The 17,608-nt window shown below is 41.9% G+C and overlaps 1 long non-coding RNA gene across 1 annotated transcript in view; it reads right to left on the bottom strand.

Annotated features, from left to right (window-relative positions):
* The window catches only part of LOC146062648 (uncharacterized), a 32,547-nt gene extending 16,282 nt beyond the window's left edge, over positions 1–16,265 (bottom strand). The window contains exon 1 of the long non-coding RNA XR_014471444.1: positions 16,113–16,265. This is a non-coding gene — a long non-coding RNA (uncharacterized LOC146062648). The remainder of the gene's footprint in view (positions 1–16,112) is intronic.
* Between the last annotated feature and the right edge of the window lie 1,343 nt (positions 16,266–17,608).

The following is a 17,608-nucleotide window of genomic DNA, read 5'->3' on the forward strand; positions in this document are numbered from 1 at the left end:
ATAGTATCACAGAAAGGTGAGCAGCATGAGCACACATGCTCACTCACAGACACCCCACACATAGACTTTGGCTAGGCAGTGCATACTTTCATTTCATTAGATCTGTATTTGCTGGGCTTTGCTGTACATTTAACTATAGATTCAGTAATTAAAGATGCAGTAAATTAGCCTTATGTAGCTGCTGGGCTCTGTATCAGTGTGTTACACTGGGCTCTGTCTGTCTGTGTGTTACACTGGGCTCTGTCTGTCTGTGTGTTACACTGGGATCTGCCTGTCTGTGTGCTACACTGGGCTTGCACCCAGCTAGAAAGAGAAGGACAGAAAAGGAAGAATCTAACAGGGGAGAGAGAAGGTGAAAGATTTTAGAAAGATTTAGCAAAAGATAGAGAGACAGTATAAGATACTTTTTTTAGAGAGAGTGCTGCAAATGCAGCTCTTGCCTTACCAGCTTCTTGAACAGAGGGTGGTCACTCTAAACTCGTGATCATTCCTACCCTGTCTAAACCCTCCCCCTGCTCTGATAGGCCTTGTGCCCATCCTCATTACAATAGCATGTGATCAACAGCAGGGTGTACCCTGGGAGAACCCTCAGTGGTTTATGTCACCTCAGGCTTATTCAGCCTTCTGTGTTTCTTTCTGCTGTAATCTAAGCACTGTGCTAAATAAATAAGACAGAAGACTACGAGAATGAATGGGGGAGATCCTATTGAGTGGTTTTAATTTCACCGAGATTTAGTACCAATTCTATTTTTGGAGTCAAGTTTAAATATATTTGAACTATAAACCTTATTTATTTTTTTCTTATTATTTTATTAACAAAATGTATGTAATTATTTTTAGATGTTTTCCTGTAAAAGACCTAAAGTATTTGTTCATTTTTCAACAAGCAACTCCCCTCTCTAGACATGTTCTACAGCTCAGTGTAACTAGCATGGCCAGGAGTAAATACATTTTTTATACTACTGGTTAGGGTGGCAAGAACTGTATAAGGCATTAATCACAATATGTTCTTTCTTTATGGGGCCACCAGTAAAAGGTTTAAAATACACATGAAAATATTGTTCAAACAGCTAATGCTTCTGCACATGTACATGGCCTTCTACGCCTAAACCAGCAGCACAGGAGGATCTTCATTTACGCCCCTTTCAGACCGCACATATTAACCGGTATATTGTCGTTTTTTTACCGTTTCAAAACGGTAATATGTGCGGTCCGAAAGGTCCAGAATGAATTTACCGTTTTAAAATAACTGGTATTTAAAAACGGTAAAAAAATAGGGTCCTACCCGTTTCAGACCCGTTTCTTTTGCTGTCTGAACGGGTCTGAAACGGTACCCAGGCAACAGTGAGCACTATTGGTCCCCAGCGCAGTGCATATTTAATGAGCCAGCCGCTCATTACATATGCACATATGTAATGAGCGACCGGCTCATTAAATATTCACAGCGCTTAATTAGAGGGGACCAGCCATTGCCCACATTACTGCACACAGTGACTAGCAAGTAGCCAATATGGGGATAGAAAAAAACCGACGGATATTTTATATATACAGTAGAAGCCTGTGCAAACAATCAGAAGGAAATCGGGTGGATTTCAGCTCCTGTATCAGCAGGCACAGACTTTAACGTGTGATTTGCCTGAAGCCACCCAAGAACCACCTTACGCTGCGCACCTCCCACAACGTGATCAGCGTTTGCTGTTGCTAGGAGACGGGAGGAAACCACACACAGCACAGCGGGCATTGAGGTATTTAGGGTGCATCAGGCAATGGGTAGGCCGGGGGGACCATGCTTTTCATGCTGCTTTCACACTGCAAACCTGCTGTAGAGCAGGTATTTACATGCAATGTGAAAGGGGTTAAACTTGCTCTGACCCGTTTTAAAAAATGTTTTAAATACCTGTTCTAAGCAGGTTTTGCGGTGTGAAAGCAGCATTAGTAATATTAGGTCTACAGTACAACAGTTAGATATCTGGGACCCCCAAATGTGGCTAGAAGGGCTCGATGCATACAATACATTGTAATGGTTCTGACATTAATCATGTACATATACAGGATACAGTGTTGGTATTAGGGTTAGAATATTAAGGTTATGGATTGGGTATTAGGGTATTAGGAAAGTACTTCCAAAGCAAACATCTAAAACAAAATGAGATTAATGGAGCCTCTATTGTACTGGACCAACATGATTTACTTGCAGTCCATATATTACAGGATTTAGAAAAAGAGGGTGGTACCCTAATGGATGATCCCGTCCCGATTTACAATCTAGATAATGAAAATAAAAATAAAAATAAAACCCTAATAAAGAAAAAATCCGAGTTTTATCCCATTCAATATAAAAGCGGCTGCATAGAGGCATTCTACTCACTTACTCTTGATGATTTTTCTTCTATGTGTTCAAGTAATAAGAATTCAAAATCACAAAAAAGACATGATAATTTGCATATTAACGAGAGAAGGGCCCTAAAAAATCTACAAAAAGACCAGTCCATTATAATTAAAGGGGCTGATAAGGGTGGAGGAACAGTCATTCAAAATAAAACAGACTATATGAAAGAGGCCTATCGGCAATTAGATAATCCTAAATTTTATGAAAAACTTTCAAAAGATCCTACAAATGAATATTGCTGTCGCCTAAAGGAATTTCTGCTCAAGGGGATTGATGATGGCGCAATAACCAAAAAAGAATTCTCTTTTTTATATAATGCACACCCTATTATCCCCACATATTATCACTTGCCAAAAATACACAAATCACTTTCTTCACCTCCTGGTCGCCCAATAATTTCTGGTGTTGGGTCTCTCACAACTTCACTTTCTGCCTTTGTTGATACTTTTTTACAGTCACATGTACGGTCACTCAGGTCCTACATCAAAGATACCACCCATTTTTTGACTAACATTCAAAGGTGTAATTGGCAGGAGAACTATCTGTTTCTAACCTGTGACATAGAGTCCCTTTATACCAACATCCCGCATGATCAAGGGATCAGGGCTCTAGAAAAATTCTTGTTGGTTGATGTGGACCTGAGTGACAGTAGGAGAAAATTTATTCTGGATTCGGTTGCATTTATTCTTTCTCACAACTACTTCACTTTTGATGGTGTTTTCTTTCTGCAGATTCTGGGTACTGCTATGGGCACCAAGTTCGCCCCGAGCTTTGCCAACCTCTATATGGGACTGTTTGAGGAGCAGTACATTTGGGGGGGGGGGGGGCGTTCGGGGCGAGTTTGGTGTCCTATGGCAGATACATAGATGACATGTTTTTTGTTTGGCAGGGTGAACAATTAGAAGCATTAAAATTTATTGAACACTTGAATCACAACACTTTTGGTTTAAAATTCACTTACACTATTAATTATGAGCACATTACTTTTTTGGATATTGCTCTTCATATTGATGATAATAATAAAATCGTGACCTCTACTTACATAAAAGAAGTTGACTGTAGTAGGTATTTAGACTACAGGAGTTGCCATCATCGCCCCTGGGTGAACAATATACCTAAAAGTCAGCTGTTAAGGATCAAAAGAAACTGTTCCGACCCCCTGTCCTTTGAACAACAAGCTGATAGTCTAATCCTATCCTTTTTAGATCAGGGATATCCGTTTGAGGTCCTAAATTCTGCTTTAGAAGAAGTCAAAAAAGTTGACAGGGAATCTCTTTTATCAGCTCTCCCTAACAAAACCAAAAATGTCCCGGACACTGCTGATGACAATAGCCATGACTTTAACTATAAACCACTCTTTGTATCTAAATACAACTCTCACTCTCTTGAGGTGAAGAAAATCATAAATAAAAATTATAAAATTCTAAAAACCGATAGACACCTTGCATCAATTCTGGATGACAAACCGAAAATAGTGTTTAAAAAGAACCTCAATCTCAAAAATGCACTAGCCCCTAGTCATTTTAAACAAACGTCTGGGTCCTCTAAAAATGCCATACAAACTATAGGCTGCCATAAATGCGGCCGGACGAAGTGCATAACATGTAAATTTTTGATAGATAAAAGTAAACAGTTTGTTTCTTTTTCCAATCAGTCCATTCATAAAATAAATAGTTTTTTTAACTGTAATTCTACATATGTGATCTATTTGATCACATGTGTCTGTGGTCTACAATATGTGGGCCGGACCACACGTTCCTTAAATATATGGTTCCTTGAACACCGAAGAAATGTACTCAATCAAGTAAAAACCCATAGCATATCCAGACATGTTAAAGAAAAACACCAAGGCAATGTAGAGGTTCTCAAGGTCCAGGCGATTGAAGGGGTTCCAATCTCAAGAAGAGGGGGTGACCGATTCTCCACTCTCTGCAAACGAGAAGCGTTTTGGATTTTTTCTTTAGGCACCCTTACTCCCTTGGGACTTAATGAGTCCATTGAACTTAACAATTTAGGGAATTAGGTTTATATATGTACATGTGCACTGTTTTTTAAGACATGGAAAGACAATTCATGTTTCCCCCCTATTATTTGGAGGAGAAAATGTATCTCTTTCCCTGCCCTATAGTCCTTCGTCTTTGGTTTCTTGGAATTGTTTAAGAATTGAATATAGAAGTATGAAGCTGGCTGTGTCATCGTCCTCTCTCTCCCCCTCTTATATATGCATAGATAAATTGGTGGTCTAATTAGATTCACCATACTTATACTGTCAAACAAGTGTCTGGTTTATATGTGTATAATTATATGAAAATATTCTGCAAAGATAAATTAGACTGTAACTGATTAAACGATATAAAAATATTGTTCTTAGATGTGTAGGTTTAGTATTAATGTGGGGTTATCCTTGTCTACAATATTATTCCTCATTTCACTTTATTAAATGTATTATATTATTGTATATGTTATATGAGATATATGGTTATATAGTTCTCTCCTCCTTGCTGGTTCTTTACCACTATCGATTATTATCATGATACTTCTTAAATGATCGTTATGGATTAAATTAAAATCGTAAATCTCTGGGAATACTTGATGTTCCACATACGAATGAATGAATAAATAAAATGATCTGATTTGTTACCTATAAGAGACCATTACTGCAAATATAGAATAAATATGTTCCGCTGATTATAAGTGAAATAAAAATATAAAAATATGAAAATAATTAGACATATTTGTGTGGGCTGTGCGCGGGATGATCTGAGTTGGTCTTGAACCCGGGTCTCCCAGGCTGCTTTGATCCGACTCTGGCTGCTGCGCCACAACAGACACACCATGTTTCTTATCAGTAACAAATATTTCAATGTGGTGATAATGATGAAAAGTAAATAATGAAACAATTGTTCCTATTTGTGTATACATATGTATAAAACTTAGATTTATGCTGTCATTATTCCATGCTTGTAATCACTTTTCCCCCTTGGTTATTAACTAAACTGTCTCTCTATATAAAATATAGCTATAAACTTGCCATTGAGATACCATAGAAGCAATATAGGATTGTCTTTTAATATATACACCTGTTGATTTAATTGCGAACACAACACAGGTGTTCCCTCTTGCAATTCTGCCGTTCTGATTGGTGAATAGCCTTTTAAATACCCACAAGGAAACTAAGAGAGTATCTTCTGAGGAAACCGTCAGATTAGTACGACGGAGAAACTAGTCAAGAGCTCTCCCTGCCTGTGATGCCCTTGTCCTTGCCTGCCTGTATCTCACTGCGCCAAAGGAACCCTCTTTAAAGTGACAGAGACTGCAAAGACTGCAAGACACACATATGCTACAAAGCGGAGCACGGCACAAGCCGCCAATCACCTGCTGGAAGCTGAGGTAGCTATACCCTCTAACTGCCGCGACATCCATTTCCCTGCAGCGTCCGTCATCCGGCGGTCGGCTCCCTGACACAGCGAGCAGGTCTCCATGCTGTGGTCAGGTTGAGGAACTATACGGCATATAAATCCAGGAAGGTAACTGTGAAAGTGCGTTTTTGCCTGTCTCCACACTACCTGTACTGACAGTGTATAAACCAAAGGCTAAAAGTGAGAATACAGGTGCCTCCGTATTTCAATCATAATACTGACTACTGATATCTATCGGTATGCCAGAATTACGGTCCAATTGACCCTCAAAACATCTGGTTATATCTGGACTTGCTCCATCTCCAGCTATTTAAACAGTATCAATTGGAAACATTTGAACTCTGTGGATATGATCATCTGAAATAACACAATTAACCTGGCTATTGAAATCCACATTATCAGTTTTCTCTGGAAAATAAATATTGGCAGAAATTGGCAAAGGGACACAGTCATTTTATATATTTTTATGTTTATTAATTTATCTGTGGGTTTAATGTACAATGTATTTTTTTATTAAATATAATATCTGTGTTTAAGGAAGCTTAAATAAAATAGTATTTTTATACAGTGATATTTTTCAGTGTCTCTTGCGCTCTCTCTCTATACTTGTTTATTAGGGAAAGAGTAGGGGTTTGAGTAAGGGTATTATGGATAGGATATTTTGGTTGGTTTAGTGGGGTTGTTTAGGGTATTAGAGTTAGGGTATAGGGTAGTGATGGAGAACCTTGGCACTTCATCTGTTGTTGAACTACACATCTCAGCATGCCCTGCATCAGTTTTAGCATGGGCAACTAGCAAAACTTTTGCATGGCACGCTGGGATATGAAGTTCAACAATAGCTGGCGTGCCAAGGTTCTCCATCACTGGTATAGGGTGTTAGGGTTAGATTAGGGAATTGGGTAATAGTATTAGAGATAAGGTATTTGGGGTGGATTTGTGGTTTGAACTAAGGGTTAGTCAATTAAGGTTAGTTTAGGGGATTGGGTTATGGGTTAGGGTATTAGGAATAAGATATTAGGGTTGGTTTAGCGGTTTGGGTTAATGTATTAGGTATAGGGCTATGGATAAGTAGAGATTTGGGGTTATTGTCAGGGGCTAGGGTTTGGACGTCTGTTGGCCATTGTGGTGCAGGGAACAGTGGTACAGCCTACAGTAGCATCAGGAAGAGCGTAAGGCAGAAACTCACAGCCAAGTTACTGAGATCCAGCTGGGGAGAGTGTCTGGGATGGACTACAGGAGCCATAAGGGAAAGACTATTTTATCAAGCAAGTGTTATCTCCTTGTGATGTCCAAGCAGGGTACCCAGGTGTTTTATTTGGATGGGGACCACAAAAGCAGCTTCCTCAAAGTAGTTTTACAGTAGCAGATATTTCAGGTAGACATTACCCTAATGCAGTGTTTTTCAACCACTGTGCCCTGGCACATTAGTGTGCCTTGAGGTGTTCTCAAGTGTGCCCCCAGAACTACAGATGCCGAAACCAGTTTACACTCACCACCAGTTCAACTTTTATTTATTTGTCTATTCTTTACAAGGGCCAATGTATCTATTTTTGTTGCCTGTAGGGACCACTGTGATTGTTTTTTTATATGGGGGCCAATAGGTTTGGTTTTTTCCTGTGGGGTCCAATGTGTTTTGCCTTGTGGGGATCTCATGGTGTGCCTTGGCAATTTTTAAAACATATTTAGTGTGCCACAAGGTAAAAAGGTTGAAAATCATTGCCCTAATGTTTACTCCTGTGTAACTCCTGCTTAACTTTTAATAACACGCAGAAAATGAAAAACACTTTGAATAAGAAAATAGACAGCAACCCACACACTAAAATAAAATAAAGGGGAGACTGAATGGGCCATATGGTTCTTATCTGCTATCAAATTATGTGTGTTGTGTAACTTGTATTTTGATTATCATAGTCTTGACAAGGGCCTAATTCATGTTTTTATGCAATGCTGATTTATTCACAATGGAGCGATCATCAGTGGACTGTGCACGTGTGCAGGTACTTTTGTGATTACTTCCGGAATGGCCGGGAGGGTCCTGAAAATCGGGTCCCCCTCCCGGCCTTCCGGAAAGGTGGAATCGCTACTGTGTGCATCTATCACACACACACACACACCTGTGACCCACAGTAAATAATATACAAGTACCTGAATTTAAAATTGGTATGAAGATTAAAGCTATGGGTAAGAAAAAATTCTGTCATTTTCTTTTGCAACACAATATAGCACAAAAAGTGCCCCCAGGGCATATAAATCAAAAAGCAATGCTACTTGAGCTACATCTATGTTGTCTCAAATGGTCTTGATATGTAATAGAGAAATAATACTTTCATCTCCTAGAAGTAAACCAATTAAACTAAATTTGAGAAAATAGTGTTTTCTTTTTGTGTCATTTGGAAAACAAAACCTACTGCAAAACACAATTACAAATGTTTACAAATCCCCTGATTACAAAAGATTATAACATGATTCTTCATATAAAACATCACAAAAATGTAAGTATAAAAACATTGATCATGCAACCTCAAATCATCAGAATACAGAGCAATTTTATGAGAATGTTTGTACTGTATATGTATACTGTTAACATACCGCCATCATCTTATAAATTTGACTCTGTATACTGGTGCTGCATTAAAGATGCACAGTTCAGAGGGGGTGTGGTTTCAGCAGAAGGGGGCATGACTTTGCAGGAATTCTGAGTCCATGAGCCTAACATATTTCGTCACTATGGGGTCATTATCTGTGCTGCAGGAGCTGCAGGCCATGTTCCCCCTCTCTCCCATGAAGAGACTAGGGTTACCACCCATCAGGGATTACACCAGACAGTCTAGTAATTAAGACCGGCATCCAGAGTCTGAAGGGGTTGCATTCCCGGCCTATACAATGTCCTGCCTATTCCCGGACATTGTATAGTCCGGGAACGCCACCACCCCTCTAGACTCCAGTCTTAATTACCAGACTGTTTGGAGTATTCCCGGGCTGGTGGTGGTAACCCTAGAAGAGACACTTGTTTGTTGGTACTTTGACCCTTATTCTGGTTGATTCGTTGTCTGGCGTGTTTACACTGGGGGCCAATGTTTCTATCCTGTGCATGTGCATATTCGTATGCACATGTGCATGGCTTCTGTGCGGCGCCTTCCCCGACTTGCATAGCGCTCACATGGGGGGGCTCTTTGCTGGGGGCGTTCCCATGCGAACAATGGCAGTCAGCAGGCTTCCGCCCAGTTCTCAGACCAGGACGTCGCAAGTCTAAGTCAGCAGAGACTGAGAAATAATTCAATGGTCGGCGACCATCAAATGATTTTGGACCCGCACACTACCCTCCAAAAGGATGTTTATGCAAAACATCCATTCGCAGTGCGGTAGGGATATTCACTGGACGGCGGGGGCAGGCATTCGCATGGCCGGCAGGCGGCATTTGAAGGTTCGCTAAGCAGCGATCTACTGCTGCTTAGCAAGCCAACCAGAATGACCGTCTTTATCTCTTTCCACTTTATCTCTCTCTAAGGCTTAATTCATACCCCAACCCCAAAATATGATGTCACACACAGGGGGTGGAGCTGCCAGCCAAATTAAGGATAATTCAGAGAGGCATTCTTGTTGAACTTATTGCAAACAGTGTTAAATTAGTTAGACACCACCTCCACTCATTCATCTGGCGTTCTAGAAACAGTGGCGTAACTTTGTCCCAGTTGCCTGGAGGCAATATAAATATTGGTGCCTCCTCCATACACACACCTCCTTATATAAATATATGAAGGCATGTGTGCATGTATGTATGTATATTGTACAGTGGCACGTGGGTTATTATAATCTATTCCCATGTCCATGAAACAGGATTGCCAAATAGGTATGTATTCGTACATGAACCCTACTGAGTATTATGCCAGCTTTCTTATGTATTGTATTCCAAGCATTAAGTATTCCCCTACCTTATAGAATCACAAAATTCTTCTTCTAGCCCAATAAAACTATTCTTTGCACACCACGGAAATCTGATTTCACGACTTTTCTATGACGTTAAAATATAATTACCAAACAACCAAATATCAACCTCTCTGTATGTTAAATCTACAGACAGATATATGATCCTGCTTTACAACAGTTTCCACCCGTTGTCCAATATAAAGGGTCTTTCATATCCCCAGTTTGTCAGCGTATGTAGAACCACCAGTGATCCAGAAGAAACTGCTAGACAGGATGATTGATAGGTTTACAGAGGTACCCTGTTACAGAACTCAGAAGAGTTAATGGCAGAGCTTGTGGCATAGAAAGAGAAAAACACAAAAAGGAATGTTATACCTTAGATCTATTAATATAACATAATGAGTCCGGCTTTGAGCAAACAAGCGGAGCAGCTTTGGCTACTGACCCAAACCTAATTCACTTCGAAATAGTAATTAGAATATTTATCTAACTAATCGGAGCATGCCACAATCAGACTAGAGAAATATGCCTTCCCCTAATGCCATACCCAGAGGTGTAACTCTGGGAGGCAATGGAGTTATCTGCTGCAGGGCTCCTGCTCCCAAAGGGGCACCTCTCCTTCCCTGCCAGTTTAAATCAGTTAACTAAAAGCCACCAATATCGCTTCTGTGGCTGACTCCTCCTCTTAACAACATTTTTGCAAATGTCACACCCTGTACTAGAACCCATGACCTGTCTTACTGGATACAGACCCCTTACTGATTGAGCTATTTGGGTGACACCAATATTTATCTTGCCTCCAGGCAACTGGGGTGAACTTATGCTACAGGCCATACCCACACAGAGTTGTCCTCCATTCCTTCCTCCTCTGAGAGTGACAATTCACCCTGTACCAATACAACTAAAAGAGAGTCTTTTTTAGAGCAAACACAACCCATGTATCCACTTTTTTTTTAGCATGGAGGCGCATTAGGTTTGAAAAATAATACCATTGTAATCTGCCCTGCTGAAAAAGGAGGGGCAGTAGTTTTCATTCAGGACTGGATGCTATATGATGTTGAAATTACATTTTACAATCGGTTAAGATCCAATATGGTAATTAAAAAGACCATGGAATATTAGAATTGGGATTACAGTCTGGTTGGATCGACAAGAAGATCATCAGGTATCTCACTGTAGATCACCATATTGTAGCTATTATTTATAGGCTGCCTAAAATGCACGAACTACTGGAGAACCCCCCCCCCCCCCCGGCCAGCCCATTATTTCAGCCACGGGTTCATTACTCCAGCCACTTGACAAATTCTTACAGCCTATCGTCTACAATATTGAAAGTTATGTTAGAGATACAGGAGTTTTCCTGGCTAAGATCAGGGATGTGACGAATTTACCCTCAGACATTTGGCTATGTACTTTTGATGTTCAATTATATAATCATTTCTCGCCAACATGGAATTAAACCACTTAAGCATAATCTTATTGGGGTTGCACAAAGTAAACCACCTGTTGAATTTCTTATATTGCTTGTTTAATTGATTTTGACGAAAAACTTCTTTATGTATGGGTCTAAGTATTTTGAACAAAGAAATGTCACAGCGATGGGTTCGAATATCACCCCATCCTATGCCAATATTTTTATGGTGGCATTTGAACATCACTATATTTACTCAATGTTTGGCAATAAAATTATAAAATATTTTAGATATATTGATGATGTATTCATCTTGTGATAAGGCACCAAACACAACATCATTAATATGGTTGAGCAATTTAATGCACTGATTGAGCCTGTTAAGTATATGTACAACATTGATTTACATTTAATGGACTTCCTTGATGTGACTCTATTCAAGGATGGATCAACATTAGGATCATCATTATTTCAGAAAAGCACCTATCATAATATGGTACTAAGGTCCAATAGTCAAAAGAGTTTGGAGGACAGGAAAAGAGTGTCCGTAGATGGTGCACCTGATATATTAGACTCATAAAATGTAACTTTTAGTCAATTACTTTTTAAAAAAAGTTGCAAAATAAAACCAAACAAACATACACAAATAAGCACAAAGAGTGAATTAAAAAGGATGAAATCCTCACCCAGTGGTACCCCCACACAAAGGTTCCCTATGTTTTTTTTTTGTTTGTTTTTTTATTGATATATTGAAAATTCCCCAAGTGTGTATGCACATAGGTTGTAAGTGAATAAACAGTGGTATTCTACTTATTGAGGGATAATATCCCTAAGGTCTGCTGTTGGCCAGCACCGTGTTATCACTTTAATATTTGTCAGTGGATACAATTGTTGCAGAAATAACTGACACAATCTTTGCAATGGTTAGCATCTGCGACACACAGTATGGGCCGATGACTTTAGTGTCTCTACTAGAGTACAGGGTGTCTGCTTGGGCTCTCAGGGGCAGATTTATTAAGCTCGGTATAGTGATAAAGTGTCTATTTTTTATCACCGGCCAATCAGCTACTAACTGTGAAGTTACAGGCTTGGTTTGAAAAATGACAGGTAGGAGCTGATTGGCCGGTGATAAAAACCAGACACTTTATCACTTCACCCAGCTTAATAAATCTACCCCTCAGTATGGAACGGCTCACACCGAGTGCGAGTGTTGTTCGCCTCTCAGCCTGGCCACCAGGTACCGGAACTGCCACGATCCCTAACCTAATCCTGCTGTGGGGCAAAGGATGAGGTGTGTAGGCGTACATCACCTCAAGCTGGGAAATGCCAGAGCAGACCGGACGTGGTGACAAATGTCAGACACCGCGCCACTGATAGAGGGAATCCTTGTACAGCGGAGTCCCTTGGATACACCGCTATTCTAATACAGATCAAAATTACATTTGTATGCGGGGAAGGGGTATGGGGGTAACACACTGGGTGTGAGGTCGGCGCACACTTCGCAAAAAGCTTCGGTCCTGACGGGGAAAGGTCCAGAACGGATCAAACTGGAGAGACTGTGAAGAATATGTACTCCCCGAGGGGAGCACACATTCTTCACAGTCTCTCCAGTTTGAGATTGCAGCATTCAGAGTTCCTGACCTTTTGATCAGGTTTTTTCCCTCCTTTTTTTCCCATCTGTCCTACCTCCTGGATTATTTTATGTACTCCCCTTGTTTTGTTTCATTGTTTAATGCTCAGATGTTTTGAGCTTTGATGTACCTATTTTATGAAATAAAATTATTTTTGTGACCAGCTTTGGAGTGACTCATCTTTTATTACAAAAAGGAAAAGATACCTGTTATACATGTGTTCCTCTATCATGAGTAGCGGTACACTTTCCATCATTCCAAAGTAATATCATCTTCTATTTGTCTTTGGTGAAGGGCAGAAAAGAAACCTTTATTCGCCTATCGATACCTACCTTATTGTGAGTTATGGTATGCTTCTAAAGGATTCACACATTCAAAAGATACCTTTTATATGAATAACTCTCCATTTTTGATTGTGAGTTGGGGTATGCCTGACAACGTTAATTAGAGTGTGAAAGATACCTGCACAGTGGTGAAGGCCCCCTACTAACACCCCTCTGATCATATGGTGGTCATATTTGTAAAAATATTTGGACATACTACACAATTATGTTTTATTTGTTCTATTTATATACAATGTCTTGCATGCATCCAAAATACCAGAGAAGGTCCAGCATCTTCCTGATGATCAACTTCTCGGACAGAAAAGTACCTCTTTTTTTATGTTAGCGCTTTTGACTTGAATATTTACCACATTTTTTGTTGTTGTTGTTGTATATTTGTATGAGAAGTAAGGTGAATACTTCTGTGTTATGTTCAGTTCCCTTAGTCTGCTTTCAAGTGCCTGAAGTGTGTAGCTTTCTACTTTAAAGAGATGCAGTCCCTAGAAGCCGCTACAGTGCTGCTGCACATGCATAAAAATGAATTGGCACTGGCGGTGGCCATCTGAAGTTAGTGTGAATGATGGTCAGACTCAAACAGCAATCATCACATGGTACATCCCAAGGTATACTCGCTCAGCATCACTGTCAATCACGGAAAACCCAATTAAATGTCGATTGTGTTATAAATGCATTGTTTTTTTATATACTCATAGTGAGTTAGTGTTCCGAAATGATTTCATTAGAAATGTTATAGGATTAATTTCCACCTGTCAGCAACTGATACTAAGCTTTATCTTTTTGAACTCTATAAGACAGTTAATTATAAATTGTAATTAAGCCTTTTATAGTATTCAAGTTCAATTGCAGACAGCTGCAAAATTTATTTTATAACATTAGTAAGGAGAATAATTTTAGAACACTAACCTACTATGACTATATCTTTATATGAAAAAGGAATTTATTAATAATAGTACAAATTATATTGCAGCACCCCTTAGGTCTAAAAGTATGAGCCGGTCTAGTTGTATTGTAAGGAGCAGAGAAGTCAAGGAGAGTGAATAGAGTAGTAGAGTGATTGCTACTTTATTAAGGGCAATCTCAATGTAGTAAAAATGGCAGAAAACCGTTTGGAGATGGTCAAAAAGATGAGAGTAAGCGGGTTAGATAGTACAGTAGTACATTAGCCGCTAAAGTAGTTCAGAATGAGATGTGAGGAGAGAAATGGGGCCAGAACAAATAGAGAAGGTGGGTAAACATATGGGGCATATATAATTGGGTCCCAGCTTGCTGGTGGTGGGAGATGCCGGTTGATCTTAGAGTTTTTTAAAGCGGCAATCATTTAAAACTCAAAACCAACCTCCGCTAAGCTCGGACCCTATGACATATGTCCTATGGTTTTTTTGAGGATAGAAGAGGTGAGCCTATGTTTAAAGATGGAAGGGAATGAGCCACTGTAGATGGAGAGATTTAAGAGATGACCAAGGTACAAGCTATGATATGGAGGGAGAGGGTTTACGGTAACAGGATGAAGGGGCGAAGGGGATGGGTAAGAGAAATTTTCTGTAATACTTAAGATAAATATTTCAGGTGCTACAAAAAAATGCAACTGTTTTTCCTGACTATAAGGCCATGAATCCAAAAGGAAGTTTTTGCATTGTATCCAACTGCTTAACAGCTCTCATCTCCCAGCAAACTACAGAATACAACTAGAAATGAGCAAAGTTATAACTACATTATTCACTAAACAAATTTTGCAGTTAAACAGACCATTTTGCAACAGTGTGAATGTCCAGCCATATTATGTAAGTTCTGCCGGGTATGGATCGTTAGGTCGACACTCCTTAGGTCGACACCGGAAGGTCGACAGGGACTGAAGGTGAAGTGTCCTTAGGTCGACCGGCAGAAGATTGGCAATGCAGCAGGTGTAGACGTCTAGTTCTGGACACTGACTCGCATCGATCGCTGCACTCGTGATGCTTCGGGTACGGTGCCTCGCTACGCTCAGCACACTATTGTATTCTCCCTCCATGCCCTAGTGGATGGTAGGGCATGAAATCCTGCCAGTGGGGAAAAAATCAAAAAGCCCACGTCGACCTTCTGCATTGTCAACCTTCCGCCGGTCGACCTAAGGACACTGTAAACCTTCAGACCCTGTCGACCTTCTGCCTGTCCACCTTCCGGTTTTGACCTAAAGAGTGTCGACCTTTCTTGGGCCGACCTAATGACCATATCCCGTTCTGCCAATGCCTTTGTCTTAATTTTTAACTGTATTTATTTGTTACACTTTGTGAAATTTATTACGTACTGTATACATAGAAAGTATGTTCAAAGTTTGCCAACACATAGTGCAACACTTCGTACCAAAATGCTGAACTAATGTAATATTCAACAGAATAGTTTTATAAATCAGCTGTCTCTAAACGCAGCACAATCACCGAGCCAGAACTTAAGGCCACCTCTGATAAAACCACTAATAATGCCTGCAGAGTCATCTTCTGATAAATAGTGGGTACTGTAGATGGCAGCAATTGAGAGGTTGTTCACAGCTCCAGTTTTCTCAGTCTAATGGACCCCCACAGTGTTCACAGTCTAATGGACCCAATCACTAAACAGAAGAGAGGCCTTCTATGGACCTATTGACGTAATTTGTCATATTTGTGACTTGCAGCAAGACTAAAGGACATGCTCCGGTGATAAAAATACCTTTTTCGCTGTGGTTGTATAATGTTTTCCAAATAACAAATGATCTTTAAACAATGCTCTTTTCTAGCCGGGAGAGACCGTAAACTATAAGGCTGGGCTCCCAAGGCCATGAAGTGCTCCATTGTCTCACTGTTATCAGGATATGGGCAGGGAGGTAGCAGGAACAGTATAGGGGGGGATGGAAAGAGAGAAACAGGTAGTATTCGCCTCCCCATGGGAGTAGACCCATATTTAAGGACAGGGCAGGTATGGGGGGAGGATCAGAGAGGGCAAAGAGTGCACACCGGAAGGATTGTCTTTGTTACTCACCAGCAGCTTTGAATTTCAAAAAAGAAGCAATGGACCGTCCTAAGAGATCCAGAGGAGTGCCAGCGAGATTCAGGGGACCGGAGCAGCAGCCGAAGAGAGCAAGGAGGGCTCCACCAGCAGGAGTTCGGAGATCGGCACCAGGAGCTGTGGAATGAGCCGGCCTAGAGGAGGAAATAAATGGGAGACAGGACTCAGGCAGCGTGCAGCAGCAGCGGCGCCGGGGAGAAGCAGCAGCAGCCGGGGCACATACACAGAGTCGGGTAGGAGCATCCCCAGGGCCGCACTCACAGCCAGAGTGTGGCCCATCCCCTCCTTACCCGACTCCCAGCTACAGCGGGCACGGAGCGGTGTGTCCCCCCCGCACTCCACCTCCCCCTGATCCTGCTACATAGGATGCCCGGCTCCCACTGGCATCACAGGGACAGCACCCTGCACCAGACCCCCGCTACTGCCCAGCGCCGACCAGCCGCACTCAGGACTCGGCGACTGACCCCCAGGAGGAGGCAGCGCCATGCACCGGTGGCCAGCGCTCGGCGGCATCCCCCCTGCCAGCCAGCCATTATCCCCAGCCGGCGTCCGCCCCCCCCCCCCCCCCGGCGGGTCAATAAATCATTCCCCCGAGCTGTTCACCCCATGGGTGAGTACACAGATGGGGATTCCACACCATCAGGGCGCCCAACATGGCGTCCGTGCCTCTGGAGCACAATCGTCACCCTCCCCCCAGCTGCATTGCCACAGCCACGCTACCCAATCAGCAGCCAGGCAATCATGTTACTGTGTGCTCAGAGCCCGCCCCTCCCACTGCCTTTCATCCACTCCCCGGCAGATTACAATACCAGCAACCAGCAGCACAGTCAGCTGCTCCCCCTAGTGGCCAAACAGCAGCATTGCAGGTCCCCCACATAATGCAGAGCAGCTTCCCTCAAATAGATCAAGGGGGGTTGCAGCAACCACCCGCAAGCACACAAGCAAACACACAACCAATCTCAAACCCAGGACACCTAGGCAGGCTAGCCACATTAGGTCAGCCCGCACACAACCTTCCCTACCACCCTGGCCACCCCTCCACAGGATGGCTCAGGCAGGGAGCCCCTTCGCAGGCAGCGCCTTGCGCTCCCTACCAATTCGGGGCATTTGGTCATTACACCCAGTCGGGCCACACGCCGCAGCACGCAAACTACCCAGGGCTGCATTACCCACAGCACCCACCCAGCCATATAACATACGGGCCAACCAATAATGCATGGTCCTTCCCTCCTGAACCAGCACAAACAGGCGCAGGACCACCCGGTAGCATGGCTGCAAATGACTGGCCACAGACCACTCCCTCGCAATTCACACCCGTGCTCTCCATGCACCAAAATGCACCCATAGAACCAGCTTACTACGCAGGGCCTCAACCCCAAGGTCAGCAGGGGTTTGGGCACAGTCTTAGGCAGGTGGCCACTAACTCGGGTCTTATACCCCAATGCCAACCCAGTGGCACTACCCCCAAC

The sequence above is a fragment of the Crinia signifera genome, chromosome 3, assembly GCF_055691185.1.
Source record: "Crinia signifera chromosome 3, ASM5569118v1, whole genome shotgun sequence".
NCBI lineage: Eukaryota > Metazoa > Chordata > Amphibia > Anura > Myobatrachidae > Crinia > Crinia signifera.